A 22,635-nucleotide genomic window follows, 5' to 3' on the forward strand; every position below is an offset into this window, starting at 1 on the left:
ACGATCGCGCCTGACGCGAACGGCGAATTTCTCCGGGAGTTCCAGGTAGATGAGGTTTTCGATTTTATTGCTCGCTCTCCGTCCAGTAAATCGCCGGGTCCAGACGGCCTGCCTAAAGAATTTTATCTCCGTTTTTGGCCTCTTTTGGGTGGCATTTTTACGCAGATTTTAAATGAGATTGTCAGGGGGATGGATGTGCCTGCCGATTTTAAAGTAGGGAAAATTGTTTTAATTCCGAAGTCTTCTGGTCGTTTATCTGCTGCCAATCTTCGTCCGCTCACATTGCTGAATTTTGACTACAAGACAGCTGCTAGAGCGCTCAATAGCCGGTTGTCCTCTCTGCTTCGGGGTGTGATTGGTGCACATCAATGTTGTTTTCATGATAGATCTATTCTGACACCAGTAGCCGAATATCGGGATGTTGTCTCGGTTGCGGCGGTTACAAACGTACATTGTGCCTTTGCCTTCCTTGATTTTCATAAGGCTTTTGATCACGTCAGTCATGTGTTTTTAGATCGTGTTTTAGGTACAATAGGTTTTAACGCTTCATCACGTGGTGTTCTTGGCAATTTGTATAGGGGAATAACAGCTCGGGTGTCAGTCAATGGGCAGCTGACGCCGCCCATTGCTATCCGCCGCGGAGTGCCTCAGGGTAGTCCGCTCTCTATGTCTTTATTCGTATTGTCCCTGGAACCGCTGCTTCGGACTATTGCTCTCAAGCTTCAGGGTATGTCCCTCTCTGGTGGGAAGCTCTCGGTTAAGGCATATGCGGATGATGTCGTTGTTCTCCTCCGTCAACGTGATGATATCCCGTTGTTGAAAGGGGCAGTTGATGCATACTGTCGTGTCTCTGGAGCGCGTCTCAATCAGGGTAAATGTAAGATCCTTGATATTCGAGGATTTCGCGATGCTGACGTCCCTTGGGCCACTGTTGTCGATCGCCATACGTCCTTGGGGATTATCATTGATCGGTGTCCTCTAAAAATGGCGGCTCTCAATTGGAAATCTGTCACCGAGAAGATACAGGGGGCTCTGATGGTCCATGAGCAGCGCTCTGCTACCATTTTGCAAAAAGTCAGAATTTTAGACACCTACGTTCTATGTAAAGCTTATTATGTTGCTCAGCTGTTCCCACTTCCCATGATGGTGGCGAAAAGGTTGCGCCAATTGTCTAGCAGGTTTATATGGAAGGGCCATCTATTCAAGTTACGTTACGAGGTAATGACGAAACCGCGTCTCTCCGGAGGCTTGGGCCTCTCTGACATTACTCGCAAGGCGTCTGCTTTGTACGTCCGCCGAACGACTCTAATTGTTACGCAAGAAGTGACTTCCATTACATCCAGGCTTTTTACTGTTGTGCGTCCGGCGAGTCTTGCTCCACCTGTCGATGTCGGACGCCTAAATTTTAAGTTGAAACACATTCGGGAATTTTACATTGCGGTGAGTTACCTCGGTGACGTCTTCTTGCGGCGACCGGTGCCAACGACCAAGGGCTTGATTGCCCGCTGGGAGGGGCTGGCCGGTCCCAATCCAATAGAACTGGCGTCTCCATCTGTGTCCTGGAGGAACGTCTGGAAGAATGTTAGTCTGCCGATCCACTCTATGGCCGTGGCGTCCACGTGGTATAGGGTAATAAATAATTTGGTTCCCACCAATGTACGACTGCACCGTATTGGTCTTTCTGACACGGACACCTGTACTCGGTGTGGTCTCGTGGATACCCTTGAACATCGATTCACCTGCTGTGGGCACCTTGCTAATTGGCGTTGGCTCAGGAAACAACTTGCCTTTGTCACTAGGTCTGCTGAAGCCGCTTATACTATTGACATCATCGTCCGGCCCGATTCTTCCTTTTTTCCGCGAACGAAGCTCCATACCGTCATGTGGTTGATTGGCCATTTCGTACATTTTGTCAACAGTTGTCATGAAGAGGATGGACACCTAGCGTTTCGGCAGTACATGCTTACTGCTTACTGGCAGCGCTTGCGATTGCCAGGCCTCCGAGATGATTTTGCCAATATGCTTAGCCTGACATTTGAAAGAGAGGGTGTTGGCTAAGGTCACCTGTGTGAGCCATTTTCTTTTATACTGTTTCTGGATTTGCCGCCTTTATGTATGTTTCTTCTCTACACCAGGACTGAAGTTTCCGTGTTTTTTTTTGTTTTTTTTTTAATCTTTATTTCACAAAGCAGTCTACATTATATAGTCATGTTTTAGGATTTTAATTTCAGTAGTGTACTTCTTTTGAAGTGGCTGTGTTGTGGATGTTCCTTAATATATTTTTTTTTTTCAATAGACATATTTGTTAGAGGAATAATAATTACGCTTTCATTTGCTCATAATGAGCTGAGACTGAATTGCAGGCATTTATAAAAAAAAAAAAAAAAATCGGCTAGCGCGTTCGGCTGTTAACCGAAGGGTTGGTGGTTCGAGCCCACCCGGGGGCGAAATCGTTTTAACCGGCACCCAGGTGAGGACATACGTCAACTTTGTTAGAGATACACAGCTAGTGTGACAATTTGGCTGCGTTTGAGTGATGCCACAGAGCCTTATACACATTCAGCCAAGTGACACTGTAGGTAAAAACATGGCCCTACACAGACGTTCTACTGTTTTCCTTTTCATTCGTCATGTGTGACACTGCAGTAGAGGGACGCCCGCCACAAAAGTCGTATTCTTTACCTTCAATTTCAGCATATACGTCGCGAGTGCCATATGACAGGGCCTGTCTCTCGATGTCGATTTGTATTTGGTGTGTCTTAAGTGTCGGTCTGCAGTAGGCCGCTGTTGGCCGAGCGACGTGCAGTCGCCTTACATGAAGCCCCATGGGCAACGCCAGTGCCACTGTGGACAACAGCGCACTGTAGCCAGAGAGAGGAGCCGAAAGGCGCATTTCGCAGTCGAGCCACGCTATCCCACAAGCTGTGCACTAGGTCAGGATTGTGCAGACCGCAAACTTTTGGTGGGCCGACGCTCGTCGTCGATCGTAAGGGCGAAGCATTCAAGAGATTTGGAAAACGGCAATGTGGACACCCCCAGCAGCAGCTGTGTGCCAAATCCGATATCTGGTCGAGGGCTGCAAGATTCAGTATGATGACGTAACAATTTGGGGATAGCTCACAAAAAAAAAAAAAAAAAAAAAGTTGGTAGAGCGGTGGACTGTAGTGGAGGATTCACAGTTATCCATAGGTCGCTGGTTCAAATCCGGCCCAGAGGACTGTTTTTCTAATCTCAGGAGCAAAGAGGCTCCAGAGCATGCCCACTCGGTCAGAACCTCCCTATGTTTTAAACCTATTTTAAAGGAAATTCATTTGCTCAGCTTCTAGTAGCTAGTTGATAATCATGGGATTCTTAGCCTTCGTAGGATAATGATATTTCTTCGAATTATAGTAAAATTGCTTGCTCTTACAGGCATTACTCGTTTAATGTGCTATATAGGTCACATAGTCGCACCAATATTCAGCCGTTTCATAGACATCTCGTTTTTAATACAAACGTAGAAACTACACCCCTGAGCCTATCGCTGCTACTTCATCGGCGAGAAACGCTTATTACAGAAAATTTAGACTAAACGAAGGTTCCACCGAGATTCGAACTCGGATCGCTGGATTCAGAGTCCAGAGTGCTAACCGTTACACCATGGAACCAGACAGGAGAATGGGACTCGTAAATACACTTAGCAGTGTTCTGACGTACTTCAGACACTTCCTACTTGCATTTTTTAACCTAATTGACACGATCGAGCATTATAAAACTTAATCTGGGCAATGTTTGCACTTGCAGCCGATGACTGCATTTCCTGTGCGTCTATATGGCAGCGCTGAGTAGCAGTGTGTGGAAACGAAAGACAGGGACGGACGTAAAGCAATCAGTACGAATAAGAAAGTATGCAGAGCCTCTGGTAGCTCAGTTGGTAGAGCGGTGGACTGTAGTGGAGGATTCACAGTTATCCATAGGTCGCTGGTTCAAATCCGGCCCAGAGGACTGTTTTTCTAATCTCAGGAGCAAAGAGGCTCCAGAGCATGCCCACTCGGTCAGAACCTCCCTATGTTTTAAACCTATTTTAAAGGAAATTCATTTGCTCAGCTTCTAGTAGCTAGTTGATAATCATGGGATTCTTAGCCTTCGTAGGATAATGATATTTCTTCGAATTATAGTAAAATTGCTTGCTCTTACAGGCATTACTCGTTTAATGTGCTATATAGGTCACATAGTCGCACCAATATTCAGCCGTTTCATAGACATCTCGTTTTTAATACAAACGTAGAAACTACACCCCTGAGCCTATCGCTGCTACTTCATCGGCGAGAAACGCTTATTACAGAAAATTTAGACTAAACGAAGGTTCCACCGAGATTCGAACTCGGATCGCTGGATTCAGAGTCCAGAGTGCTAACCGTTACACCATGGAACCAGACAGGAGAATGGGACTCGTAAATACACTTAGCAGTGTTCTGACGTACTTCAGACACTTCCTACTTGCATTTTTTAACCTAATTGACACGATCGAGCATTATAAAACTTAATCTGGGCAATGTTTGCACTTGCAGCCGATGACTGCATTTCCTGTGCGTCTATATGGCAGCGCTGAGTAGCAGTGTGTGGAAACGAAAGACAGGGACGGACGTAAAGCAATCAGTACGAATAAGAAAGTATGCAGAGCCTCTGGTAGCTCAGTTGGTAGAGCGGTGGACTGTAGTGGAGGATTCACAGTTATCCATAGGTCGCTGGTTCAAATCCGGCCCAGAGGACTGTTTTTCTAATCTCAGGAGCAAAGAGGCTCCAGAGCATGCCCACTCGGTCAGAACCTCCCTATGTTTTAAACCTATTTTAAAGGAAATTCATTTGCTCAGCTTCTAGTAGCTAGTTGATAATCATGGGATTCTTAGCCTTCGTAGGATAATGATATTTCTTCGAATTATAGTAAAATTGCTTGCTCTTACAGGCATTACTCGTTTAATGTGCTATATAGGTCACATAGTCGCACCAATATTCAGCCGTTTCATAGACATCTCGTTTTTAATACAAACGTAGAAACTACACCCCTGAGCCTATCGCTGCTACTTCATCGGCGAGAAACGCTTATTACAGAAAATTTAGACTAAACGAAGGTTCCACCGAGATTCGAACTCGGATCGCTGGATTCAGAGTCCAGAGTGCTAACCGTTACACCATGGAACCAGACAGGAGATTGGGACTCGTAAATACACTTAGCAGTGTTCTGACGTACTTCAGACACTTCCTACTTGCATTTTTTAACCTAATTGACACGATCGAGCATTATAAAACTTAATCTGGGCAATGTTTGCACTTGCAGCCGATGACTGCATTTCCTGTGCGTCTATATGGCAGCGCTGAGTAGCAGTGTGTGGAAACGAAAGACAGGGACGGACGTAAAGCAATCAGTACGAATAAGAAAGTATGCAGAGCCTCTGGTAGCTCAGTTGGTAGAGCGGTGGACTGTAGTGGAGGATTCACAGTTATCCATAGGTCGCTGGTTCAAATCCGGCCCAGAGGACTGTTTTTCTAATCTCAGGAGCAAAGAGGCTCCAGAGCATGCCCACTCGGTCAGAACCTCCCTATGTTTTAAACCTATTTTAAAGGAAATTCATTTGCTCAGCTTCTAGTAGCTAGTTGATAATCATGGGATTCTTAGCCTTCGTAGGATAATGATATTTCTTCGAATTATAGTAAAATTGCTTGCTCTTACAGGCATTACTCGTTTAATGTGCTATATAGGTCACATAGTCGCACCAATATTCAGCCGTTTCATAGACATCTCGTTTTTAATACAAACGTAGAAACTACACCCCTGAGCCTATCGCTGCTACTTCATCGGCGAGAAACGCTTATTACAGAAAATTTAGACTAAACGAAGGTTCCACCGAGATTCGAACTCGGATCGCTGGATTCAGAGTCCAGAGTGCTAACCGTTACACCATGGAACCAGACAGGAGAATGGGACTCGTAAATACACTTAGCAGTGTTCTGACGTACTTCAGACACTTCCTACTTGCATTTTTTAACCTAATTGACACGATCGAGCATTATAAAACTTAATCTGGGCAATGTTTGCACTTGCAGCCGATGACTGCATTTCCTGTGCGTCTATATGGCAGCGCTGAGTAGCAGTGTGTGGAAACGAAAGACAGGGACGGACGTAAAGCAATCAGTACGAATAAGAAAGTATGCAGAGCCTCTGGTAGCTCAGTTGGTAGAGCGGTGGACTGTAGTGGAGGATTCACAGTTATCCATAGGTCGCTGGTTCAAATCCGGCCCAGAGGACTGTTTTTCTAATCTCAGGAGCAAAGAGGCTCCAGAGCATGCCCACTCGGTCAGAACCTCCCTATGTTTTAAACCTATTTTAAAGGAAATTCATTTGCTCAGCTTCTAGTAGCTAGTTGATAATCATGGGATTCTTAGCCTTCGTAGGATAATGATATTTCTTCGAATTATAGTAAAATTGCTTGCTCTTACAGGCATTACTCGTTTAATGTGCTATATAGGTCACATAGTCGCACCAATATTCAGCCGTTTCATAGACATCTCGTTTTTAATACAAACGTAGAAACTACACCCCTGAGCCTATCGCTGCTACTTCATCGGCGAGAAACGCTTATTACAGAAAATTTAGACTAAACGAAGGTTCCACCGAGATTCGAACTCGGATCGCTGGATTCAGAGTCCAGAGTGCTAACCGTTACACCATGGAACCAGACAGGAGAATGGGACTCGTAAATACACTTAGCAGTGTTCTGACGTACTTCAGACACTTCCTACTTGCATTTTTTAACCTAATTGACACGATCGAGCATTATAAAACTTAATCTGGGCAATGTTTGCACTTGCAGCCGATGACTGCATTTCCTGTGCGTCTATATGGCAGCGCTGAGTAGCAGTGTGTGGAAACGAAAGACAGGGACGGACGTAAAGCAATCAGTACGAATAAGAAAGTATGCAGAGCCTCTGGTAGCTCAGTTGGTAGAGCGGTGGACTGTAGTGGAGGATTCACAGTTATCCATAGGTCGCTGGTTCAAATCCGGCCCAGAGGACTGTTTTTCTAATCTCAGGAGCAAAGAGGCTCCAGAGCATGCCCACTCGGTCAGAACCTCCCTATGTTTTAAACCTATTTTAAAGGAAATTCATTTGCTCAGCTTCTAGTAGCTAGTTGATAATCATGGGATTCTTAGCCTTCGTAGGATAATGATATTTCTTCGAATTATAGTAAAATTGCTTGCTCTTACAGGCATTACTCGTTTAATGTGCTATATAGGTCACATAGTCGCACCAATATTCAGCCGTTTCATAGACATCTCGTTTTTAATACAAACGTAGAAACTACACCCCTGAGCCTATCGCTGCTACTTCATCGGCGAGAAACGCTTATTACAGAAAATTTAGACTAAACGAAGGTTCCACCGAGATTCGAACTCGGATCGCTGGATTCAGAGTCCAGAGTGCTAACCGTTACACCATGGAACCAGACAGGAGAATGGGACTCGTAAATACACTTAGCAGTGTTCTGACGTACTTCAGACACTTCCTACTTGCATTTTTTAACCTAATTGACACGATCGAGCATTATAAAACTTAATCTGGGCAATGTTTGCACTTGCAGCCGATGACTGCATTTCCTGTGCGTCTATATGGCAGCGCTGAGTAGCAGTGTGTGGAAACGAAAGACAGGGACGGACGTAAAGCAATCAGTACGAATAAGAAAGTATGCAGAGCCTCTGGTAGCTCAGTTGGTAGAGCGGTGGACTGTAGTGGAGGATTCACAGTTATCCATAGGTCGCTGGTTCAAATCCGGCCCAGAGGACTGTTTTTCTAATCTCAGGAGCAAAGAGGCTCCAGAGCATGCCCACTCGGTCAGAACCTCCCTATGTTTTAAACCTATTTTAAAGGAAATTCATTTGCTCAGCTTCTAGTAGCTAGTTGATAATCATGGGATTCTTAGCCTTCGTAGGATAATGATATTTCTTCGAATTATAGTAAAATTGCTTGCTCTTACAGGCATTACTCGTTTAATGTGCTATATAGGTCACATAGTCGCACCAATATTCAGCCGTTTCATAGACATCTCGTTTTTAATACAAACGTAGAAACTACACCCCTGAGCCTATCGCTGCTACTTCATCGGCGAGAAACGCTTATTACAGAAAATTTAGACTAAACGAAGGTTCCACCGAGATTCGAACTCGGATCGCTGGATTCAGAGTCCAGAGTGCTAACCGTTACACCATGGAACCAGACAGGAGAATGGGACTCGTAAATACACTTAGCAGTGTTCTGACGTACTTCAGACACTTCCTACTTGCATTTTTTAACCTAATTGACACGATCGAGCATTATAAAACTTAATCTGGGCAATGTTTGCACTTGCAGCCGATGACTGCATTTCCTGTGCGTCTATATGGCAGCGCTGAGTAGCAGTGTGTGGAAACGAAAGACAGGGACGGACGTAAAGCAATCAGTACGAATAAGAAAGTATGCAGAGCCTCTGGTAGCTCAGTTGGTAGAGCGGTGGACTGTAGTGGAGGATTCACAGTTATCCATAGGTCGCTGGTTCAAATCCGGCCCAGAGGACTGTTTTTCTAATCTCAGGAGCAAAGAGGCTCCAGAGCATGCCCACTCGGTCAGAACCTCCCTATGTTTTAAACCTATTTTAAAGGAAATTCATATGCTCAGCTTCTAGTAGCTAGTTGATAATCATGGGATTCTTAGCCTTCGTAGGATAATGATATTTCTTCGAATTATAGTAAAATTGCTTGCTCTTACAGGCATTACTCGTTTAATGTGCTATATAGGTCACATAGTCGCACCAATATTCAGCCGTTTCATAGACATCTCGTTTTTAATACAAACGTAGAAACTACACCCCTGAGCCTATCGCTGCTACTTCATCGGCGAGAAACGCTTATTACAGAAAATTTAGACTAAACGAAGGTTCCACCGAGATTCGAACTCGGATCGCTGGATTCAGAGTCCAGAGTGCTAACCGTTACACCATGGAACCAGACAGGAGAATGGGACTCGTAAATACACTTAGCAGTGTTCTGACGTACTTCAGACACTTCCTACTTGCATTTTTTAACCTAATTGACACGATCGAGCATTATAAAACTTAATCTGGGCAATGTTTGCACTTGCAGCCGATGACTGCATTTCCTGTGCGTCTATATGGCAGCGCTGAGTAGCAGTGTGTGGAAACGAAAGACAGGGACGGACGTAAAGCAATCAGTACGAATAAGAAAGTATGCAGAGCCTCTGGTAGCTCAGTTGGTAGAGCGGTGGACTGTAGTGGAGGATTCACAGTTATCCATAGGTCGCTGGTTCAAATCCGGCCCAGAGGACTGTTTTTCTAATCTCAGGAGCAAAGAGGCTCCAGAGCATGCCCACTCGGTCAGAACCTCCCTATGTTTTAAACCTATTTTAAAGGAAATTCATTTGCTCAGCTTCTAGTAGCTAGTTGATAATCATGGGATTCTTAGCCTTCGTAGGATAATGATATTTCTTCGAATTATAGTAAAATTGCTTGCTCTTACAGGCATTACTCGTTTAATGTGCTATATAGGTCACATAGTCGCACCAATATTCAGCCGTTTCATAGACATCTCGTTTTTAATACAAACGTAGAAACTACACCCCTGAGCCTATCGCTGCTACTTCATCGGCGAGAAACGCTTATTACAGAAAATTTAGACTAAACGAAGGTTCCACCGAGATTCGAACTCGGATCGCTGGATTCAGAGTCCAGAGTGCTAACCGTTACACCATGGAACCAGACAGGAGAATGGGACTCGTAAATACACTTAGCAGTGTTCTGACGTACTTCAGACACTTCCTACTTGCATTTTTTAACCTAATTGACACGATCGAGCATTATAAAACTTAATCTGGGCAATGTTTGCACTTGCAGCCGATGACTGCATTTCCTGTGCGTCTATATGGCAGCGCTGAGTAGCAGTGTGTGGAAACGAAAGACAGGGACGGACGTAAAGCAATCAGTACGAATAAGAAAGTATGCAGAGCCTCTGGTAGCTCAGTTGGTAGAGCGGTGGACTGTAGTGGAGGATTCACAGTTATCCATAGGTCGCTGGTTCAAATCCGGCCCAGAGGACTGTTTTTCTAATCTCAGGAGCAAAGAGGCTCCAGAGCATGCCCACTCGGTCAGAACCTCCCTATGTTTTAAACCTATTTTAAAGGAAATTCATTTGCTCAGCTTCTAGTAGCTAGTTGATAATCATGGGATTCTTAGCCTTCGTAGGATAATGATATTTCTTCGAATTATAGTAAAATTGCTTGCTCTTACAGGCATTACTCGTTTAATGTGCTATATAGGTCACATAGTCGCACCAATATTCAGCCGTTTCATAGACATCTCGTTTTTAATACAAACGTAGAAACTACACCCCTGAGCCTATCGCTGCTACTTCATCGGCGAGAAACGCTTATTACAGAAAATTTAGACTAAACGAAGGTTCCACCGAGATTCGAACTCGGATCGCTGGATTCAGAGTCCAGAGTGCTAACCGTTACACCATGGAACCAGACAGGAGAATGGGACTCGTAAATACACTTAGCAGTGTTCTGACGTACTTCAGACACTTCCTACTTGCATTTCTTAACCTAATTGACACGATCGAGCATTATAAAACTTAATCTGGGCAATGTTTGCACTTGCAGCCGATGACTGCATTTCCTGTGCGTCTATATGGCAGCGCTGAGTAGCAGTGTGTGGAAACGAAAGACAGGGACGGACGTAAAGCAATCAGTACGAATAAGAAAGTATGCAGAGCCTCTGGTAGCTCAGTTGGTAGAGCGGTGGACTGTAGTGGAGGATTCACAGTTATCCATAGGTCGCTGGTTCAAATCCGGCCCAGAGGACTGTTTTTCTAATCTCAGGAGCAAAGAGGCTCCAGAGCATGCCCACTCGGTCAGAACCTCCCTATGTTTTAAACCTATTTTAAAGGAAATTCATTTGCTCAGCTTCTAGTAGCTAGTTGATAATCATGGGATTCTTAGCCTTCGTAGGATAATGATATTTCTTCGAATTATAGTAAAATTGCTTGCTCTTACAGGCATTACTCGTTTAATGTGCTATATAGGTCACATAGTCGCACCAATATTCAGCCGTTTCATAGACATCTCGTTTTTAATACAAACGTAGAAACTACACCCCTGAGCCTATCGCTGCTACTTCATCGGCGAGAAACGCTTATTACAGAAAATTTAGACTAAACGAAGGTTCCACCGAGATTCGAACTCGGATCGCTGGATTCAGAGTCCAGAGTGCTAACCGTTACACCATGGAACCAGACAGGAGAATGGGACTCGTAAATACACTTAGCAGTGTTCTGACGTACTTCAGACACTTCCTACTTGCATTTTTTAACCTAATTGACACGATCGAGCATTATAAAACTTAATCTGGGCAATGTTTGCACTTGCAGCCGATGACTGCATTTCCTGTGCGTCTATATGGCAGCGCTGAGTAGCAGTGTGTGGAAACGAAAGACAGGGACGGACGTAAAGCAATCAGTACGAATAAGAAAGTATGCAGAGCCTCTGGTAGCTCAGTTGGTAGAGCGGTGGACTGTAGTGGAGGATTCACAGTTATCCATAGGTCGCTGGTTCAAATCCGGCCCAGAGGACTGTTTTTCTAATCTCAGGAGCAAAGAGGCTCCAGAGCATGCCCACTCGGTCAGAACCTCCCTATGTTTTAAACCTATTTTAAAGGAAATTCATTTGCTCAGCTTCTAGTAGCTAGTTGATAATCATGGGATTCTTAGCCTTCGTAGGATAATGATATTTCTTCGAATTATAGTAAAATTGCTTGCTCTTACAGGCATTACTCGTTTAATGTGCTATATAGGTCACATAGTCGCACCAATATTCAGCCGTTTCATAGACATCTCGTTTTTAATACAAACGTAGAAACTACACCCCTGAGCCTATCGCTGCTACTTCATCGGCGAGAAACGCTTATTACAGAAAATTTAGACTAAACGAAGGTTCCACCGAGATTCGAACTCGGATCGCTGGATTCAGAGTCCAGAGTGCTAACCGTTACACCATGGAACCAGACAGGAGAATGGGACTCGTAAATACACTTAGCAGTGTTCTGACGTACTTCAGACACTTCCTACTTGCATTTTTTAACCTAATTGACACGATCGAGCATTATAAAACTTAATCTGGGCAATGTTTGCACTTGCAGCCGATGACTGCATTTCCTGTGCGTCTATATGGCAGCGCTGAGTAGCAGTGTGTGGAAACGAAAGACAGGGACGGACGTAAAGCAATCAGTACGAATAAGAAAGTATGCAGAGCCTCTGGTAGCTCAGTTGGTAGAGCGGTGGACTGTAGTGGAGGATTCACAGTTATCCATAGGTCGCTGGTTCAAATCCGGCCCAGAGGACTGTTTTTCTAATCTCAGGAGCAAAGAGGCTCCAGAGCATGCCCACTCGGTCAGAACCTCCCTATGTTTTAAACCTATTTTAAAGGAAATTCATTTGCTCAGCTTCTAGTAGCTAGTTGATAATCATGGGATTCTTAGCCTTCGTAGGATAATGATATTTCTTCGAATTATAGTAAAATTGCTTGCTCTTACAGGCATTACTCGTTTAATGTGCTATATAGGTCACATAGTCGCACCAATATTCAGCCGTTTCATAGACATCTCGTTTTTAATACAAACGTAGAAACTACACCCCTGAGCCTATCGCTGCTACTTCATCGGCGAGAAACGCTTATTACAGAAAATTTAGACTAAACGAAGGTTCCACCGAGATTCGAACTCGGATCGCTGGATTCAGAGTCCAGAGTGCTAACCGTTACACCATGGAACCAGACAGGAGAATGGGACTCGTAAATACACTTAGCAGTGTTCTGACGTACTTCAGACACTTCCTACTTGCATTTTTTAACCTAATTGACACGATCGAGCATTATAAAACTTAATCTGGGCAATGTTTGCACTTGCAGCCGATGACTGCATTTCCTGTGCGTCTATATGGCAGCGCTGAGTAGCAGTGTGTGGAAACGAAAGACAGGGACGGACGTAAAGCAATCAGTACGAATAAGAAAGTATGCAGAGCCTCTGGTAGCTCAGTTGGTAGAGCGGTGGACTGTAGTGGAGGATTCACAGTTATCCATAGGTCGCTGGTTCAAATCCGGCCCAGAGGACTGTTTTTCTAATCTCAGGAGCAAAGAGGCTCCAGAGCATGCCCACTCGGTCAGAACCTCCCTATGTTTTAAACCTATTTTAAAGGAAATTCATTTGCTCAGCTTCTAGTAGCTAGTTGATAATCATGGGATTCTTAGCCTTCGTAGGATAATGATATTTCTTCGAATTATAGTAAAATTGCTTGCTCTTACAGGCATTACTCGTTTAATGTGCTATATAGGTCACATAGTCGCACCAATATTCAGCCGTTTCATAGACATCTCGTTTTTAATACAAACGTAGAAACTACACCCCTGAGCCTATCGCTGCTACTTCATCGGCGAGAAACGCTTATTACAGAAAATTTAGACTAAACGAAGGTTCCACCGAGATTCGAACTCGGATCGCTGGATTCAGAGTCCAGAGTGCTAACCGTTACACCATGGAACCAGACAGGAGAATGGGACTCGTAAATACACTTAGCAGTGTTCTGACGTACTTCAGACACTTCCTACTTGCATTTTTTAACCTAATTGACACGATCGAGCATTATAAAACTTAATCTGGGCAATGTTTGCACTTGCAGCCGATGACTGCATTTCCTGTGCGTCTATATGGCAGCGCTGAGTAGCAGTGTGTGGAAACGAAAGACAGGGACGGACGTAAAGCAATCAGTACGAATAAGAAAGTATGCAGAGCCTCTGGTAGCTCAGTTGGTAGAGCGGTGGACTGTAGTGGAGGATTCACAGTTATCCATAGGTCGCTGGTTCAAATCCGGCCCAGAGGACTGTTTTTCTAATCTCAGGAGCAAAGAGGCTCCAGAGCATGCCCACTCGGTCAGAACCTCCCTATGTTTTAAACCTATTTTAAAGGAAATTCATTTGCTCAGCTTCTAGTAGCTAGTTGATAATCATGGGATTCTTAGCCTTCGTAGGATAATGATATTTCTTCGAATTATAGTAAAATTGCTTGCTCTTACAGGCATTACTCGTTTAATGTGCTATATAGGTCACATAGTCGCACCAATATTCAGCCGTTTCATAGACATCTCGTTTTTAATACAAACGTAGAAACTACACCCCTGAGCCTATCGCTGCTACTTCATCGGCGAGAAACGCTTATTACAGAAAATTTAGACTAAACGAAGGTTCCACCGAGATTCGAACTCGGATCGCTGGATTCAGAGTCCAGAGTGCTAACCGTTACACCATGGAACCAGACAGGAGAATGGGACTCGTAAATACACTTAGCAGTGTTCTGACGTACTTCAGACACTTCCTACTTGCATTTTTTAACCTAATTGACACGATCGAGCATTATAAAACTTAATCTGGGCAATGTTTGCACTTGCAGCCGATGACTGCATTTCCTGTGCGTCTATATGGCAGCGCTGAGTAGCAGTGTGTGGAAACGAAAGACAGGGACGGACGTAAAGCAATCAGTACGAATAAGAAAGTATGCAGAGCCTCTGGTAGCTCAGTTGGTAGAGCGGTGGACTGTAGTGGAGGATTCACAGTTATCCATAGGTCGCTGGTTCAAATCCGGCCCAGAGGACTGTTTTTCTAATCTCAGGAGCAAAGAGGCTCCAGAGCATGCCCACTCGGTCAGAACCTCCCTATGTTTTAAACCTATTTTAAAGGAAATTCATTTGCTCAGCTTCTAGTAGCTAGTTGATAATCATGGGATTCTTAGCCTTCGTAGGATAATGATATTTCTTCGAATTATAGTAAAATTGCTTGCTCTTACAGGCATTACTCGTTTAATGTGCTATATAGGTCACATAGTCGCACCAATATTCAGCCGTTTCATAGACATCTCGTTTTTAATACAAACGTAGAAACTACACCCCTGAGCCTATCGCTGCTACTTCATCGGCGAGAAACGCTTATTACAGAAAATTTAGACTAAACGAAGGTTCCACCGAGATTCGAACTCGGATCGCTGGATTCAGAGTCCAGAGTGCTAACCGTTACACCATGGAACCAGACAGGAGAATGGGACTCGTAAATACACTTAGCAGTGTTCTGACGTACTTCAGACACTTCCTACTTGCATTTTTTAACCTAATTGGCACGATCGAGCATTATAAAACTTAATCTGGGCAATGTTTGCACTTGCAGCCGATGACTGCATTTCCTGTGCGTCTATATGGCAGCGCTGAGTAGCAGTGTGTGGAAACGAAAGACAGGGACGGACGTAAAGCAATCAGTACGAATAAGAAAGTGTGCAGAGCCTCTGGTAGCTCAGTTGGTAGAGCGGTGGACTGTAGTGGAGGATTCACAGTTATCCATAGGTCGCTGGTTCAAATCCGGCCCAGAGGACTGTTTTTCTAATCTCAGGAGCAAAGAGGCTCCAGAGCATGCCCACTCGGTCAGAACCTCCCTATGTTTTAAACCTATTTTAAAGGAAATTCATTTGCTCAGCTTCTAGTAGCTAGTTGATAATCATGGGATTCTTAGCCTTCGTAGGATAATGATATTTCTTCGAATTATAGTAAAATTGCTTGCTCTTACAGGCATTACTCGTTTAATGTGCTATATAGGTCACATAGTCGCACCAATATTCAGCCGTTTCATAGACATCTCGTTTTTAATACAAACGTAGAAACTACACCCCTGAGCCTATCGCTGCTACTTCATCGGCGAGAAACGCTTATTACAGAAAATTTAGACTAAACGAAGGTTCCACCGAGATTCGAACTCGGATCGCTGGATTCAGAGTCCAGAGTGCTAACCGTTACACCATGGAACCAGACAGGAGAATGGGACTCGTAAATACACTTAGCAGTGTTCTGACGTACTTCAGACACTTCCTACTTGCATTTTTTAACCTAATTGACACGATCGAGCATTATAAAACTTAATCTGGGCAATGTTTGCACTTGCAGCCGATGACTGCATTTCCTGTGCGTCTATATGGCAGCGCTGAGTAGCAGTGTGTGGAAACGAAAGACAGGGACGGACGTAAAGCAATCAGTACGAATAAGAAAGTATGCAGAGCCTCTGGTAGCTCAGTTGGTAGAGCGGTGGACTGTAGTGGAGGATTCACAGTTATCCATAGGTCGCTGGTTCAAATCCGGCCCAGAGGACTGTTTTTCTAATCTCAGGAGCAAAGAGGCTCCAGAGCATGCCCACTCGGTCAGAACCTCCCTATGTTTTAAACCTATTTTAAAGGAAATTCATTTGCTCAGCTTCTAGTAGCTAGTTGATAATCATGGGATTCTTAGCCTTCGTAGGATAATGATATTTCTTCGAATTATAGTAAAATTGCTTGCTCTTACAGGCATTACTCGTTTAATGTGCTATATAGGTCACATAGTCGCACCAATATTCAGCCGTTTCATAGACATCTCGTTTTTAATACAAACGTAGAAACTACACCCCTGAGCCTATCGCTGCTACTTCATCGGCGAGAAACGCTTATTACAGAAAATTTAGACTAAACGAAGGTTCCACCGAGATTCGAACTCGGATCGCTGGATTCAGAGTCCAGAGTGCTAACCGTTACACCATGGAACCAGACAGGAGAATGGGACTCGTAAATACACTTAGCAGTGTTCTGACGTACTTCAGACACTTCCTACTTGCATTTTTTAACCTAATTGACACGATCGAGCATTATAAAACTTAATCTGGGCAATGTTTGCACTTGCAGCCGATGACTGCATTTCCTGTGCGTCTATATGGCAGCGCTGAGTAGCAGTGTGTGGAAACGAAAGACAGGGACGGACGTAAAGCAATCAGTACGAATAAGAAAGTATGCAGAGCCTCTGGTAGCTCAGTTGGTAGAGCGGTGGACTGTAGTGGAGGATTCACAGTTATCCATAGGTCGCTGGTTCAAATCCGGCCCAGAGGACTGTTTTTCTAATCTCAGGAGCAAAGAGGCTCCAGAGCATGCCCACTCGGTCAGAACCTCCCTATGTTTTAAACCTATTTTAAAGGAAATTCATTTGCTCAGCTTCTAGTAGCTAGTTGATAATCATGGGATTCTTAGCCTTCGTAGGATAATGATATTTCTTCGAATTATAGTAAAATTGCTTGCTCTTACAGGCATTACTCGTTTAATGTGCTATATAGGTCACATAGTCGCACCAATATTCAGCCGTTTCATAGACATCTCGTTTTTAATACAAACGTAGAAACTACACCCCTGAGCCTATCGCTGCTACTTCATCGGCGAGAAACGCTTATTACAGAAAATTTAGACTAAACGAAGGTTCCACCGAGATTCGAACTCGGATCGCTGGATTCAGAGTCCAGAGTGCTAACCGTTACACCATGGAACCAGACAGGAGAATGGGACTCGTAAATACACTTAGCAGTGTTCTGACGTACTTCAGACACTTCCTACTTGCATTTTTTAACCTAATTGACACGATCGAGCATTATAAAACTTAATCTGGGCAATGTTTGCACTTGCAGCCGATGACTGCATTTCCTGTGCGTCTATATGGCAGCGCTGAGTAGCAGTGTGTGGAAACGAAAGACAGGGACGGACGTAAAGCAATCAGTACGAATAAGAAAGTATGCAGAGCCTCTGGTAGCTCAGTTGGTAGAGCGGTGGACTGTAGTGGAGGATTCACAGTTATCCATAGGTCGCTGGTTCAAATCCGGCCCAGAGGACTGTTTTTCTAATCTCAGGAGCAAAGAGGCTCCAGAGCATGCCCACTCGGTCAGAACCTCCCTATGTTTTAAACCTATTTTAAAGGAAATTCATTTGCTCAGCTTCTAGTAGCTAGTTGATAATCATGGGATTCTTAGCCTTCGTAGGATAATGATATTTCTTCGAATTATAGTAAAATTGCTTGCTCTTACAGGCATTACTCGTTTAATGTGCTATATAGGTCACATAGTCGCACCAATATTCAGCCGTTTCATAGACATCTCGTTTTTAATACAAACGTAGAAACTACACCCCTGAGCCTATCGCTGCTACTTCATCGGCGAGAAACGCTTATTACAGAAAATTTAGACTAAACGAAGGTTCCACCGAGATTCGAACTCGGATCGCTGGATTCAGAGTCCAGAGTGCTAACCGTTACACCATGGAACCAGACAGGAGAATGGGACTCGTAAATACACTTAGCAGTGTTCTGACGTACTTCAGACACTTCCTACTTGCATTTTTTAACCTAATTGACACGATCGAGCATTATAAAACTTAATCTGGGCAATGTTTGCACTTGCAGCCGATGACTGCATTTCCTGTGCGTCTATATGGCAGCGCTGAGTAGCAGTGTGTGGAAACGAAAGACAGGGACGGACGTAAAGCAATCAGTACGAATAAGAAAGTATGCAGAGCCTCTGGTAGCTCAGTTGGTAGAGCGGTGGACTGTAGTGGAGGATTCACAGTTATCCATAGGTCGCTGGTTCAAATCCGGCCCAGAGGACTGTTTTTCTAATCTCAGGAGCAAAGAGGCTCCAGAGCATGCCCACTCGGTCAGAACCTCCCTATGTTTTAAACCTATTTTAAAGGAAATTCATTTGCTCAGCTTCTAGTAGCTAGTTGATAATCATGGGATTCTTAGCCTTCGTAGGATAATGATATTTCTTCGAATTATAGTAAAATTGCTTGCTCTTACAGGCATTACTCGTTTAATGTGCTATATAGGTCACATAGTCGCACCAATATTCAGCCGTTTCATAGACATCTCGTTTTTAATACAAACGTAGAAACTACACCCCTGAGCCTATCGCTGCTACTTCATCGGCGAGAAACGCTTATTACAGAAAATTTAGACTAAACGAAGGTTCCACCGAGATTCGAACTCGGATCGCTGGATTCAGAGTCCAGAGTGCTAACCGTTACACCATGGAACCAGACAGGAGAATGGGACTCGTAAATACACTTAGCAGTGTTCTGACGTACTTCAGACACTTCCTACTTGCATTTTTTAACCTAATTGACACGATCGAGCATTATAAAACTTAATCTGGGCAATGTTTGCACTTGCAGCCGATGACTGCATTTCCTGTGCGTCTATATGGCAGCGCTGAGTAGCAGTGTGTGGAAACGAAAGACAGGGACGGACGTAAAGCAATCAGTACGAATAAGAAAGTATGCAGAGCCTCTGGTAGCTCAGTTGGTAGAGCGGTGGACTGTAGTGGAGGATTCACAGTTATCCATAGGTCGCTGGTTCAAATCCGGCCCAGAGGACTGTTTTTCTAATCTCAGGAGCAAAGAGGCTCCAGAGCATGCCCACTCGGTCAGAACCTCCCTATGTTTTAAACCTATTTTAAAGGAAATTCATTTGCTCAGCTTCTAGTAGCTAGTTGATAATCATGGGATTCTTAGCCTTCGTAGGATAATGATATTTCTTCGAATTATAGTAAAATTGCTTGCTCTTACAGGCATTACTCGTTTAATGTGCTATATAGGTCACATAGTCGCACCAATATTCAGCCGTTTCATAGACATCTCGTTTTTAATACAAACGTAGAAACTACACCCCTGAGCCTATCGCTGCTACTTCATCGGCGAGAAACGCTTATTACAGAAAATTTAGACTAAACGAAGGTTCCACCGAGATTCGAACTCGGACCGCTGGATTCAGAGTCCAGAGTGCTAACCGTTACACCATGGAACCAGACAGGAGAATGGGACTCGTAAATACACTTAGCAGTGTTCTGACGTACTTCAGACACTTCCTACTTGCATTTTTTAACCTAATTGACACGATCGAGCATTATAAAACTTAATCTGGGCAATGTTTGCACTTGCAGCCGATGACTGCATTTCCTGTGCGTCTATATGGCAGCGCTGAGTAGCAGTGTGTGGAAACGAAAGACAGGGACGGACGTAAAGCAATCAGTACGAATAAGAAAGTATGCAGAGCCTCTGGTAGCTCAGTTGGTAGAGCGGTGGACTGTAGTGGAGGATTCACAGTTATCCATAGGTCGCTGGTTCAAATCCGGCCCAGAGGACTGTTTTTCTAATCTCAGGAGCAAAGAGGCTCCAGAGCATGCCCACTCGGTCAGAACCTCCCTATGTTTTAAACCTATTTTAAAGGAAATTCATTTGCTCAGCTTCTAGTAGCTAGTTGATAATCATGGGATTCTTAGCCTTCGTAGGATAATGATATTTCTTCGAATTATAGTAAAATTGCTTGCTCTTACAGGCATTACTCGTTTAATGTGCTATATAGGTCACATAGTCGCACCAATATTCAGCCGTTTCATAGACATCTCGTTTTTAATACAAACGTAGAAACTACACCCCTGAGCCTATCGCTGCTACTTCATCGGCGAGAAACGCTTATTACAGAAAATTTAGACTAAACGAAGGTTCCACCGAGATTCGAACTCGGATCGCTGGATTCAGAGTCCAGAGTGCTAACCGTTACACCATGGAACCAGACAGGAGAATGGGACTCGTAAATACACTTAGCAGTGTTCTGACGTACTTCAGACACTTCCTACTTGCATTTTTTAACCTAATTGACACGATCGAGCATTATAAAACTTAATCTGGGCAATGTTTGCACTTGCAGCCGATGACTGCATTTCCTGTGCGTCTATATGGCAGCGCTGAGTAGCAGTGTGTGGAAACGAAAGACAGGGACGGACGTAAAGCAATCAGTACGAATAAGAAAGTATGCAGAGCCTCTGGTAGCTCAGTTGGTAGAGCGGTGGACTGTAGTGGAGGATTCACAGTTATCCATAGGTCGCTGGTTCAAATCCGGCCCAGAGGACTGTTTTTCTAATCTCAGGAGCAAAGAGGCTCCAGAGCATGCCCACTCGGTCAGAACCTCCCTATGTTTTAAACCTATTTTAAAGGAAATTCATTTGCTCAGCTTCTAGTAGCTAGTTGATAATCATGGGATTCTTAGCCTTCGTAGGATAATGATATTTCTTCGAATTATAGTAAAATTGCTTGCTCTTACAGGCATTACTCGTTTAATGTGCTATATAGGTCACATAGTCGCACCAATATTCAGCCGTTTCATAGACATCTCGTTTTTAATACAAACGTAGAAACTACACCCCTGAGCCTATCGCTGCTACTTCATCGGCGAGAAACGCTTATTACAGAAAATTTAGACTAAACGAAGGTTCCACCGAGATTCGAACTCGGATCGCTGGATTCAGAGTCCAGAGTGCTAACCGTTACACCATGGAACCAGACAGGAGAATGGGACTCGTAAATACACTTAGCAGTGTTCTGACGTACTTCAGACACTTCCTACTTGCATTTTTTAACCTAATTGACACGATCGAGCATTATAAAACTTAATCTGGGCAATGTTTGCACTTGCAGCCGATGACTGCATTTCCTGTGCGTCTATATGGCAGCGCTGAGTAGCAGTGTGTGGAAACGAAAGACAGGGACGGACGTAAAGCAATCAGTACGAATAAGAAAGTATGCAGAGCCTCTGGTAGCTCAGTTGGTAGAGCGGTGGACTGTAGTGGAGGATTCACAGTTATCCATAGGTCGCTGGTTCAAATCCGGCCCAGAGGACTGTTTTTCTAATCTCAGGAGCAAAGAGGCTCCAGAGCATGCCCACTCGGTCAGAACCTCCCTATGTTTTAAACCTATTTTAAAGGAAATTCATTTGCTCAGCTTCTAGTAGCTAGTTGATAATCATGGGATTCTTAGCCTTCGTAGGATAATGATATTTCTTCGAATTATAGTAAAATTGCTTGCTCTTACAGGCATTACTCGTTTAATGTGCTATATAGGTCACATAGTCGCACCAATATTCAGCCGTTTCATAGACATCTCGTTTTTAATACAAACGTAGAAACTACACCCCTGAGCCTATCGCTGCTACTTCATCGGCGAGAAACGCTTATTACAGAAAATTTAGACTAAACGAAGGTTCCACCGAGATTCGAACTCGGATCGCTGGATTCAGAGTCCAGAGTGCTAACCGTTACACCATGGAACCAGACAGGAGAATGGGACTCGTAAATACACTTAGCAGTGTTCTGACGTACTTCAGACACTTCCTACTTGCATTTTTTAACCTAATTGACACGATCGAGCATTATAAAACTTAATCTGGGCAATGTTTGCACTTGCAGCCGATGACTGCATTTCCTGTGCGTCTATATGGCAGCGCTGAGTAGCAGTGTGTGGAAACGAAAGACAGGGACGGACGTAAAGCAATCAGTACGAATAAGAAAGTATGCAGAGCCTCTGGTAGCTCAGTTGGTAGAGCGGTGGACTGTAGTGGAGGATTCACAGTTATCCATAGGTCGCTGGTTCAAATCCGGCCCAGAGGACTGTTTTTCTAATCTCAGGAGCAAAGAGGCTCCAGAGCATGCCCACTCGGTCAGAACCTCCCTATGTTTTAAACCTATTTTAAAGGAAATTCATTTGCTCAGCTTCTAGTAGCTAGTTGATAATCATGGGATTCTTAGCCTTCGTAGGATAATGATATTTCTTCGAATTATAGTAAAATTGCTTGCTCTTACAGGCATTACTCGTTTAATGTGCTATATAGGTCACATAGTCGCACCAATATT

At 44.0% G+C, this 22,635-nt stretch overlaps 50 non-coding genes across 50 annotated transcripts; 25 read left to right on the top strand and 25 right to left on the bottom strand.

Annotated features, from left to right (window-relative positions):
- Positions 1-3,575: 3,575 nt before the first annotated feature.
- On the bottom strand, positions 3,576-3,647 carry Trnaq-cug (transfer RNA glutamine (anticodon CUG)). Its single transcript has one exon. It is a non-coding gene; the product is annotated as a tRNA-Gln (tRNA).
- Positions 3,648-3,895: 248 nt separating this feature from the next.
- Trnay-gua (transfer RNA tyrosine (anticodon GUA)) lies at positions 3,896-3,984 on the top strand. The gene is given in 2 exon segments: positions 3,896-3,932; positions 3,949-3,984. It is a non-coding gene; the product is annotated as a tRNA-Tyr (tRNA).
- Positions 3,985-4,342: 358 nt separating this feature from the next.
- On the bottom strand, positions 4,343-4,414 carry Trnaq-cug (transfer RNA glutamine (anticodon CUG)). Its single transcript has one exon. It is a non-coding gene; the product is annotated as a tRNA-Gln (tRNA).
- A 248-nt stretch (positions 4,415-4,662) lies between these two features.
- On the top strand, positions 4,663-4,751 carry Trnay-gua (transfer RNA tyrosine (anticodon GUA)). The gene is given in 2 exon segments: positions 4,663-4,699; positions 4,716-4,751. It is a non-coding gene; the product is annotated as a tRNA-Tyr (tRNA).
- Positions 4,752-5,109: 358 nt separating this feature from the next.
- Positions 5,110-5,181, bottom strand: Trnaq-cug (transfer RNA glutamine (anticodon CUG)). Its single transcript has one exon. It is a non-coding gene; the product is annotated as a tRNA-Gln (tRNA).
- A 248-nt stretch (positions 5,182-5,429) lies between these two features.
- Trnay-gua (transfer RNA tyrosine (anticodon GUA)) lies at positions 5,430-5,518 on the top strand. The gene is given in 2 exon segments: positions 5,430-5,466; positions 5,483-5,518. It is a non-coding gene; the product is annotated as a tRNA-Tyr (tRNA).
- A 358-nt stretch (positions 5,519-5,876) lies between these two features.
- On the bottom strand, positions 5,877-5,948 carry Trnaq-cug (transfer RNA glutamine (anticodon CUG)). Its single transcript has one exon. It is a non-coding gene; the product is annotated as a tRNA-Gln (tRNA).
- Positions 5,949-6,196: 248 nt separating this feature from the next.
- On the top strand, positions 6,197-6,285 carry Trnay-gua (transfer RNA tyrosine (anticodon GUA)). Its single transcript is given in 2 exon segments — positions 6,197-6,233; positions 6,250-6,285. It is a non-coding gene; the product is annotated as a tRNA-Tyr (tRNA).
- A 358-nt stretch (positions 6,286-6,643) lies between these two features.
- Positions 6,644-6,715, bottom strand: Trnaq-cug (transfer RNA glutamine (anticodon CUG)). Its single transcript has one exon. It is a non-coding gene; the product is annotated as a tRNA-Gln (tRNA).
- A 248-nt stretch (positions 6,716-6,963) lies between these two features.
- Trnay-gua (transfer RNA tyrosine (anticodon GUA)) lies at positions 6,964-7,052 on the top strand. The gene is given in 2 exon segments: positions 6,964-7,000; positions 7,017-7,052. It is a non-coding gene; the product is annotated as a tRNA-Tyr (tRNA).
- A 358-nt stretch (positions 7,053-7,410) lies between these two features.
- Positions 7,411-7,482, bottom strand: Trnaq-cug (transfer RNA glutamine (anticodon CUG)). The gene has a single exon. It is a non-coding gene; the product is annotated as a tRNA-Gln (tRNA).
- Positions 7,483-7,730: 248 nt separating this feature from the next.
- On the top strand, positions 7,731-7,819 carry Trnay-gua (transfer RNA tyrosine (anticodon GUA)). Its single transcript is given in 2 exon segments — positions 7,731-7,767; positions 7,784-7,819. It is a non-coding gene; the product is annotated as a tRNA-Tyr (tRNA).
- A 358-nt stretch (positions 7,820-8,177) lies between these two features.
- Positions 8,178-8,249, bottom strand: Trnaq-cug (transfer RNA glutamine (anticodon CUG)). The gene has a single exon. It is a non-coding gene; the product is annotated as a tRNA-Gln (tRNA).
- A 248-nt stretch (positions 8,250-8,497) lies between these two features.
- On the top strand, positions 8,498-8,586 carry Trnay-gua (transfer RNA tyrosine (anticodon GUA)). Its single transcript is given in 2 exon segments — positions 8,498-8,534; positions 8,551-8,586. It is a non-coding gene; the product is annotated as a tRNA-Tyr (tRNA).
- A 358-nt stretch (positions 8,587-8,944) lies between these two features.
- Positions 8,945-9,016, bottom strand: Trnaq-cug (transfer RNA glutamine (anticodon CUG)). The gene has a single exon. It is a non-coding gene; the product is annotated as a tRNA-Gln (tRNA).
- Positions 9,017-9,264: 248 nt separating this feature from the next.
- Trnay-gua (transfer RNA tyrosine (anticodon GUA)) lies at positions 9,265-9,353 on the top strand. Its single transcript is given in 2 exon segments — positions 9,265-9,301; positions 9,318-9,353. It is a non-coding gene; the product is annotated as a tRNA-Tyr (tRNA).
- Positions 9,354-9,711: 358 nt separating this feature from the next.
- On the bottom strand, positions 9,712-9,783 carry Trnaq-cug (transfer RNA glutamine (anticodon CUG)). The gene has a single exon. It is a non-coding gene; the product is annotated as a tRNA-Gln (tRNA).
- A 248-nt stretch (positions 9,784-10,031) lies between these two features.
- Positions 10,032-10,120, top strand: Trnay-gua (transfer RNA tyrosine (anticodon GUA)). Its single transcript is given in 2 exon segments — positions 10,032-10,068; positions 10,085-10,120. It is a non-coding gene; the product is annotated as a tRNA-Tyr (tRNA).
- Positions 10,121-10,478: 358 nt separating this feature from the next.
- Positions 10,479-10,550, bottom strand: Trnaq-cug (transfer RNA glutamine (anticodon CUG)). Its single transcript has one exon. It is a non-coding gene; the product is annotated as a tRNA-Gln (tRNA).
- Positions 10,551-10,798: 248 nt separating this feature from the next.
- On the top strand, positions 10,799-10,887 carry Trnay-gua (transfer RNA tyrosine (anticodon GUA)). Its single transcript is given in 2 exon segments — positions 10,799-10,835; positions 10,852-10,887. It is a non-coding gene; the product is annotated as a tRNA-Tyr (tRNA).
- Positions 10,888-11,245: 358 nt separating this feature from the next.
- Positions 11,246-11,317, bottom strand: Trnaq-cug (transfer RNA glutamine (anticodon CUG)). Its single transcript has one exon. It is a non-coding gene; the product is annotated as a tRNA-Gln (tRNA).
- Positions 11,318-11,565: 248 nt separating this feature from the next.
- On the top strand, positions 11,566-11,654 carry Trnay-gua (transfer RNA tyrosine (anticodon GUA)). The gene is given in 2 exon segments: positions 11,566-11,602; positions 11,619-11,654. It is a non-coding gene; the product is annotated as a tRNA-Tyr (tRNA).
- A 358-nt stretch (positions 11,655-12,012) lies between these two features.
- On the bottom strand, positions 12,013-12,084 carry Trnaq-cug (transfer RNA glutamine (anticodon CUG)). Its single transcript has one exon. It is a non-coding gene; the product is annotated as a tRNA-Gln (tRNA).
- A 248-nt stretch (positions 12,085-12,332) lies between these two features.
- On the top strand, positions 12,333-12,421 carry Trnay-gua (transfer RNA tyrosine (anticodon GUA)). The gene is given in 2 exon segments: positions 12,333-12,369; positions 12,386-12,421. It is a non-coding gene; the product is annotated as a tRNA-Tyr (tRNA).
- A 358-nt stretch (positions 12,422-12,779) lies between these two features.
- On the bottom strand, positions 12,780-12,851 carry Trnaq-cug (transfer RNA glutamine (anticodon CUG)). Its single transcript has one exon. It is a non-coding gene; the product is annotated as a tRNA-Gln (tRNA).
- Positions 12,852-13,099: 248 nt separating this feature from the next.
- Positions 13,100-13,188, top strand: Trnay-gua (transfer RNA tyrosine (anticodon GUA)). The gene is given in 2 exon segments: positions 13,100-13,136; positions 13,153-13,188. It is a non-coding gene; the product is annotated as a tRNA-Tyr (tRNA).
- Positions 13,189-13,546: 358 nt separating this feature from the next.
- On the bottom strand, positions 13,547-13,618 carry Trnaq-cug (transfer RNA glutamine (anticodon CUG)). Its single transcript has one exon. It is a non-coding gene; the product is annotated as a tRNA-Gln (tRNA).
- A 248-nt stretch (positions 13,619-13,866) lies between these two features.
- Trnay-gua (transfer RNA tyrosine (anticodon GUA)) lies at positions 13,867-13,955 on the top strand. The gene is given in 2 exon segments: positions 13,867-13,903; positions 13,920-13,955. It is a non-coding gene; the product is annotated as a tRNA-Tyr (tRNA).
- Positions 13,956-14,313: 358 nt separating this feature from the next.
- Positions 14,314-14,385, bottom strand: Trnaq-cug (transfer RNA glutamine (anticodon CUG)). Its single transcript has one exon. It is a non-coding gene; the product is annotated as a tRNA-Gln (tRNA).
- Positions 14,386-14,633: 248 nt separating this feature from the next.
- On the top strand, positions 14,634-14,722 carry Trnay-gua (transfer RNA tyrosine (anticodon GUA)). The gene is given in 2 exon segments: positions 14,634-14,670; positions 14,687-14,722. It is a non-coding gene; the product is annotated as a tRNA-Tyr (tRNA).
- A 358-nt stretch (positions 14,723-15,080) lies between these two features.
- On the bottom strand, positions 15,081-15,152 carry Trnaq-cug (transfer RNA glutamine (anticodon CUG)). The gene has a single exon. It is a non-coding gene; the product is annotated as a tRNA-Gln (tRNA).
- Positions 15,153-15,400: 248 nt separating this feature from the next.
- On the top strand, positions 15,401-15,489 carry Trnay-gua (transfer RNA tyrosine (anticodon GUA)). The gene is given in 2 exon segments: positions 15,401-15,437; positions 15,454-15,489. It is a non-coding gene; the product is annotated as a tRNA-Tyr (tRNA).
- Positions 15,490-15,847: 358 nt separating this feature from the next.
- Trnaq-cug (transfer RNA glutamine (anticodon CUG)) lies at positions 15,848-15,919 on the bottom strand. Its single transcript has one exon. It is a non-coding gene; the product is annotated as a tRNA-Gln (tRNA).
- Positions 15,920-16,167: 248 nt separating this feature from the next.
- On the top strand, positions 16,168-16,256 carry Trnay-gua (transfer RNA tyrosine (anticodon GUA)). The gene is given in 2 exon segments: positions 16,168-16,204; positions 16,221-16,256. It is a non-coding gene; the product is annotated as a tRNA-Tyr (tRNA).
- Positions 16,257-16,614: 358 nt separating this feature from the next.
- On the bottom strand, positions 16,615-16,686 carry Trnaq-cug (transfer RNA glutamine (anticodon CUG)). The gene has a single exon. It is a non-coding gene; the product is annotated as a tRNA-Gln (tRNA).
- A 248-nt stretch (positions 16,687-16,934) lies between these two features.
- Positions 16,935-17,023, top strand: Trnay-gua (transfer RNA tyrosine (anticodon GUA)). The gene is given in 2 exon segments: positions 16,935-16,971; positions 16,988-17,023. It is a non-coding gene; the product is annotated as a tRNA-Tyr (tRNA).
- A 358-nt stretch (positions 17,024-17,381) lies between these two features.
- Positions 17,382-17,453, bottom strand: Trnaq-cug (transfer RNA glutamine (anticodon CUG)). Its single transcript has one exon. It is a non-coding gene; the product is annotated as a tRNA-Gln (tRNA).
- A 248-nt stretch (positions 17,454-17,701) lies between these two features.
- Positions 17,702-17,790, top strand: Trnay-gua (transfer RNA tyrosine (anticodon GUA)). The gene is given in 2 exon segments: positions 17,702-17,738; positions 17,755-17,790. It is a non-coding gene; the product is annotated as a tRNA-Tyr (tRNA).
- Positions 17,791-18,148: 358 nt separating this feature from the next.
- On the bottom strand, positions 18,149-18,220 carry Trnaq-cug (transfer RNA glutamine (anticodon CUG)). The gene has a single exon. It is a non-coding gene; the product is annotated as a tRNA-Gln (tRNA).
- A 248-nt stretch (positions 18,221-18,468) lies between these two features.
- On the top strand, positions 18,469-18,557 carry Trnay-gua (transfer RNA tyrosine (anticodon GUA)). The gene is given in 2 exon segments: positions 18,469-18,505; positions 18,522-18,557. It is a non-coding gene; the product is annotated as a tRNA-Tyr (tRNA).
- A 358-nt stretch (positions 18,558-18,915) lies between these two features.
- Trnaq-cug (transfer RNA glutamine (anticodon CUG)) lies at positions 18,916-18,987 on the bottom strand. The gene has a single exon. It is a non-coding gene; the product is annotated as a tRNA-Gln (tRNA).
- Positions 18,988-19,235: 248 nt separating this feature from the next.
- Positions 19,236-19,324, top strand: Trnay-gua (transfer RNA tyrosine (anticodon GUA)). Its single transcript is given in 2 exon segments — positions 19,236-19,272; positions 19,289-19,324. It is a non-coding gene; the product is annotated as a tRNA-Tyr (tRNA).
- Positions 19,325-19,682: 358 nt separating this feature from the next.
- Trnaq-cug (transfer RNA glutamine (anticodon CUG)) lies at positions 19,683-19,754 on the bottom strand. Its single transcript has one exon. It is a non-coding gene; the product is annotated as a tRNA-Gln (tRNA).
- Positions 19,755-20,002: 248 nt separating this feature from the next.
- Trnay-gua (transfer RNA tyrosine (anticodon GUA)) lies at positions 20,003-20,091 on the top strand. Its single transcript is given in 2 exon segments — positions 20,003-20,039; positions 20,056-20,091. It is a non-coding gene; the product is annotated as a tRNA-Tyr (tRNA).
- A 358-nt stretch (positions 20,092-20,449) lies between these two features.
- Trnaq-cug (transfer RNA glutamine (anticodon CUG)) lies at positions 20,450-20,521 on the bottom strand. Its single transcript has one exon. It is a non-coding gene; the product is annotated as a tRNA-Gln (tRNA).
- Positions 20,522-20,769: 248 nt separating this feature from the next.
- On the top strand, positions 20,770-20,858 carry Trnay-gua (transfer RNA tyrosine (anticodon GUA)). The gene is given in 2 exon segments: positions 20,770-20,806; positions 20,823-20,858. It is a non-coding gene; the product is annotated as a tRNA-Tyr (tRNA).
- A 358-nt stretch (positions 20,859-21,216) lies between these two features.
- Positions 21,217-21,288, bottom strand: Trnaq-cug (transfer RNA glutamine (anticodon CUG)). Its single transcript has one exon. It is a non-coding gene; the product is annotated as a tRNA-Gln (tRNA).
- Positions 21,289-21,536: 248 nt separating this feature from the next.
- On the top strand, positions 21,537-21,625 carry Trnay-gua (transfer RNA tyrosine (anticodon GUA)). Its single transcript is given in 2 exon segments — positions 21,537-21,573; positions 21,590-21,625. It is a non-coding gene; the product is annotated as a tRNA-Tyr (tRNA).
- Positions 21,626-21,983: 358 nt separating this feature from the next.
- Trnaq-cug (transfer RNA glutamine (anticodon CUG)) lies at positions 21,984-22,055 on the bottom strand. Its single transcript has one exon. It is a non-coding gene; the product is annotated as a tRNA-Gln (tRNA).
- Positions 22,056-22,303: 248 nt separating this feature from the next.
- Positions 22,304-22,392, top strand: Trnay-gua (transfer RNA tyrosine (anticodon GUA)). Its single transcript is given in 2 exon segments — positions 22,304-22,340; positions 22,357-22,392. It is a non-coding gene; the product is annotated as a tRNA-Tyr (tRNA).
- Positions 22,393-22,635: the final 243 nt, after the last annotated feature.

Source organism: Schistocerca serialis, chromosome 2, assembly GCF_023864345.2.
Source record: "Schistocerca serialis cubense isolate TAMUIC-IGC-003099 chromosome 2, iqSchSeri2.2, whole genome shotgun sequence".
In the NCBI taxonomy this organism is placed as follows: domain Eukaryota; kingdom Metazoa; phylum Arthropoda; class Insecta; order Orthoptera; family Acrididae; genus Schistocerca; species Schistocerca serialis.